Source organism: Octopus bimaculoides, chromosome 25 (genome assembly GCF_001194135.2).
Source record: "Octopus bimaculoides isolate UCB-OBI-ISO-001 chromosome 25, ASM119413v2, whole genome shotgun sequence".
Taxonomy (NCBI): Eukaryota; Metazoa; Mollusca; class Cephalopoda; order Octopoda; family Octopodidae; genus Octopus; species Octopus bimaculoides.
The window spans coordinates 1,094,929-1,099,928 of NC_069005.1; the positions used below are offsets into that span (position 1 = coordinate 1,094,929).

The 5,000-nt window shown below is 41.2% G+C and overlaps 1 protein-coding gene across 2 annotated transcripts in view; it reads right to left on the reverse strand.

The window, feature by feature from the left end:
• Nucleotides 1-5,000, reverse strand: part of LOC106876050 (nuclear receptor subfamily 1 group D member 2) — a 44,633-nt gene that overhangs the window by 35,884 nt on the left and 3,749 nt on the right. For both annotated transcript variants that reach the window (XM_052976576.1, XM_014924447.2), the window contains exon 2: nt 4,369-4,633. The gene's annotated coding sequence lies outside the window, so the exon portion shown is untranslated. The remainder of the gene's footprint in view (nt 1-4,368; nt 4,634-5,000) is intronic.

A 5,000-nucleotide genomic window follows, 5' to 3' on the forward strand; every position in this document is an offset into this window, starting at 1 on the left:
ACCACTGATGGAAATAGAGATAAGAGAGACGGAGCCAACAAAAGGTGGACTCTCTACGTTGTTATGAAATACCAGCCAAGGCTCCCTCAAGTTACAACCATCTTATTAGACGATGATAGATCGAATTTAATGCAAGGCCGTTGAAAGATATTGCTGTAAAAAGTCTGAATTGTCAAGGCTGGAAAGAAAAATGTCTTTCATTGATCAGAAGGCTGTATATACACGCTGAACCGGCTTAGGGTTAAACAACAACAGAAATAAGAAATAAGTGATGGAAATTTATATTGTTTTGATGTGAATGAAGATTTTTAAAAAAAGCACAACAGAAGCTGAAAGAACAATAAAATTAAAACTGAGAAAAACAAAAGATGAAAATAACATTGGAGATATTTTTAAATGATTTCATTTAATTTTAATTTCTTCTTTCAGGAGTTTTTTTTTTAATGAGGGGAGGGGCGTGAAGGGAAGACAGTTCCCCACCCACTGAATTTTGTTTGAGAAGTGAGTGAAATATTGACAACAAAATGGCTCCATCTAAAAGCATACTATATATATATATATATATATATATATATATATATATATATATATATATATACACTCACACATACATATATGTATGCATATATGTATGTATGTATGTATATATGTTGGCACAATCCTCTGGCTTGTCAATTCTTGTCAAGCCATCTAACCCATGCCAGCATGGAAAAACGGATGTTAAACATATGTATATCTATTTATAAGTGTGTTTTGGCCTGGTTGCCACAGCCGGATGTCCTTCCTAGTGTGAACCACTTTACAGAGTGTACAGGGTGTCTTTTTACATGGCATGTATGTATGTGTGTGTGTGTGTGTGTGTGTGTGTATCTCCAAACCATATGGAAGGTGGATGTTAAACAATGATGATGATGATGATGATATATAGTTCAAATGAGGATATACAATCTAGAGTAAGATGTAATGTGACAGCCTGGCAAAGGCCCATGGCCTAGAGTCGTGGGTTCAATTTCTGAGCCAGGAGGTACATAATGTCCTTGAGCAAGATACTTCATTTCACACAGCTCCTGTATACAAACTCAGCTGGAAATGAATAACAGCCAAGTGTCAGGTGTGGCCATCTCTTCTTCCATTGATCGCATCCTGGATGTGCCACTGTGTCTGCTCATGACTACACAGACACCTAACACAATCAGTGAAAGCATGTTACCAAGCCAGACTCATTTGCAGACGACAGCTGGCTGTAATGTAGTGGGATGGTTTGGTTACATTTTGTGAGGGAGTGTGTGCAGCATGCCAGACATGTGATAACTGAGGGAATGTCTACAGCAGTTATATCTGGACCAGGTCCAAAACCTAGATTACTTGGGCGGGGAGGAGGTCCCCAAAAAAGTAAAACAAATCAATTGAAGAAAAATTTATTTTATAGAGGGAAGACTATGAACAGCCACTGGAAGGATGCTTGAGGGTCCCTTACAGCCATGGGAACCATGATTAAGAGCCCCTGGTCTAAGGTGACAATCTTTTTAGTTGCTGGAGTCTAGAGGTGTTTACTGGTCCTCCTAGACCAGTGAGATTGATACCATTAAGGGTCTTCTGGAACCATTGCCAGTTCAACATCTGTAGGAAAGATACAGACAGGGAAAGAGTATTGGAGGGATGACATCCTAGGGAGAAAGGAATGGACTTAGTGGTTAGTTCAGAGCCTGGAATGGGTAGGGAGGATCAGTCAGACAAAATAAGGATAATGAGAGCGTGGACAAGTTGGATGGGAGTGCTTGAGTGTGGAGATGGAGTGGAGATGAGTTTGGCCAACTCTAAGGACTATAGTAGTAGTAGTAGTAGAAGAGGCCGAGAGATGGGGGACAGCATTGCCATGGAACAGAGAAGGGAGCAAATATGTTTGTGACTTCATGTCACTCAGCTGGGGAACCTTTTTTTACTAGATACAGCCTACAATGTTTGTGTGCAGTAGCAGCAGAACTGTACAACATGTGGGAGAAATACTGTGTTGTGGGCCCCAACTGAACCTTGCAGAGAATTCGTTACTTTGGGACCTGAAATGATAATTGGCAGGGCCAAAGGGGCTCGTCTTTCACGGGAATGGGCCAGACTGTAGCATGTCTCTAAACATCAGGACAGATCCTTACAGAGATGGACAAACTGAAGAACTTTGATGAGTACAGGGGGTGAAGTGTTTGAAGGTAGAAGAAGGGCATCATCAGGGAGAGTGATGCTGTTGGTCTGAATCTGGCCATATTGAGGTGGTGGTCAGGTGGGAGCATAACGTCAGGTGTAGGGGTCTGATTCTATGTGTAGGGATGGGTGGGGTATGACAAGCTGATCATATTGTGTGAAATTGTGGAGTCTAAGAGTTTAGTGACATGACACTCTTAACTTTTGTTAAAGCAAACTGTTTAAACATTTCAAACCTTAAGCAACTGCATCACAGAATTTGGTGGCTGAGAACAATCTAGAAAGGATTGTCAGACAGCCTCGTGATTCCAGCAGACAAAATGGAAAAAGGTGATATTGCGTGGGATTGTGCAGGATGAAAGGATGGCTGGGTTGTGCTTTGGTAAGTATAATGGTTTAGGCAGAGAATCTAGAGATTGATTTTCACACCAGACACAAATAGTGCAGTTCTAATGCAATGGAATGCAATATTTGGGATAATTAGTCAATGTCTGTCAGTTGAAGGGGGAATGTTAGTGAGTGAGTCAACACACTGGAGTGATTTCAATGTTTCCAGAATGGCAGTCAATACGGTTCTGGAATATTAGTTGAATATATGCTTCCTTTTCTTCTTCTTTGTTTTTAGTTCAAAACGTTTGGAGATATTATGGGGTATATTATGGAGATATTTATGGGGAATATACAGACAGTATTTTTAAAGCTACATTACTTCCTTAGTTCCTTTAGCTATGAGGAAGCAGTAGAAAATCATCTGATAATGTTATCAGAGACAGACTGGTACCACATTTAGCAAACACCAAAAAAACAAAAATAAATAAATAAAATAAAAATAACAGAGTCCTGGTGTGGACCCACAATCTGCCCAACAAACCATAGTAAACTACAACGTCCATAAACACAGAGCGCTATGTGGATGGATGCAGACCACCCAGACGATGCTCGAGGGTAAAGTATGGTGCTCCTGACCTCTGCGACCCAGTCCCCACCTTTACATGAAACATTGGCCCCACAAACACCCAAACACATCCACATCCCAGGACACAACAACATCCTAAAACTTCTACTTCATCTACTTGGTCTAGATATGCAGAAAAAGAAAACACAGACACACTAAAATAACTGCAACATTAAGGGCGTCGTTGCCTCAACAAGTCTTCACAAGCAACGCATAAGTGGGCTAGTTACACCCCTGGCAGAGGCCACGGGTTATGGTCTCACTTGGCTTGTCAGGTCTTCTCAAGCACAGCATATTTCCAAATGTCTCGGTGAGGCCCAATGTTCGAAGGTCATGCTTCACCACCTCATCGCAGGTCTTCCTGGGTCTACCTCTTCCACAGATTCCCTCAACTGCTAGGGTGTCACACTTTTTCTCACAGCTGTCCTCATCCATTCGCACCACATGTCCATACCAGCGCAGTCGTCCCTCTTGCACACCACATCTGATGCTTCTTAGGTCTAACTTTTCTCTCAAGGTACTTATACTTTGTCATGTATGCACGCTGACATTACACATCCATCGGAGCTGGCCGAATCTCCAGGAACACAAGAAAAGATTGGACAAAAGGGAGGAGAGGGGGGGGAGAGAGAGATTAACTTCAGGTCGTCACATTGTATTCCATGCAATTTATTGTATCACTGTTAGATTTTACAGTGTTCTAATTAATCTTAAGGGGAGACCCCAGGAAGTCATGGGACGAAGCTGATCCCAAAATGCTGAGCCTTAGGAAGGAGATAAGAGAGGACTGAGATGTGTAATGCAGTGCTGTAGTGAAGAAGTCCTGCCCACCACAACAGAATTGAGATCCTAAAACTAAGGTGCCATATAAGAAGCACTGGTGTGGGCCAAAGTGTAAAGTGGTTGGTATTAGGAAGGATATCCAACTGCAGAAACCAGACCAAAACAGACTGTGGAAACTGGTGCAGCCCCAGGCCTTACCAGTTCCTGTCAAGCCGTCCAACCCATGCCAGCATGGAAAACAGACGTTAAATGATGATGATGATGAAGATGATAAAGATGACAAGCTGCCAGGCATTCAACACTGTCGTCTTCTTTAAAGCTAGAAGTGAAATTTTTACCAAATGCAATATGTACGTTTTTGTTATTATGGTAAAACTTGCAGCCGACACGTCAGACATCTCAAAAATCATTAGAATGTTGATGAAACTATTTACCTTTTTTGTCATATTGAGCTGTCTGATTTCAAATGCTTCTAATGTCTTCTTTTCAAGTGAGTACGTCCTTGCTCTGAAGCCACGTTTGATGTTTGTAGACTCATCATGTATTTCCTTCTCGAAGACACATAAATTCCAATACATGAGTTTCATCAGATGCTTGGTCTTGTAGACAAATTCCTTATTTGATTAATGGTGGAACCAACCCCCACAACAGGGCTTTTTACAATTCTTCAGTCATGAAAGAATTCATAACTATTTACACCTGAAATATACCAAAACATGAATTATAATATCATACACAGAAAATTCTTTAATTCTTTTACTAGTTTTTTTCCAGCTCAAAAGCTGCGGCCATGCTGGGGTACAGCCTTGCTTTTATGTAGTTTTACTTCCTTTATTTTCATATCATATTTTGTATTCTTTATTTTGTGTGTGTATAAATATGTGTGTGAGGAAATGACAGGACCAGGAGGAGTTGTGGTGATTTGCTGTACTTGAGAAGACACATCAAGCCAAGTAAAACCACTGCCATCCATACATACAGGCTTGTCCTTTACAGGTGCCAGTGCCACGTAAAATGCACTTGTGCCAGTGCTGTGTGAATGCACCTGAGTCGGTGGCACGTAAAA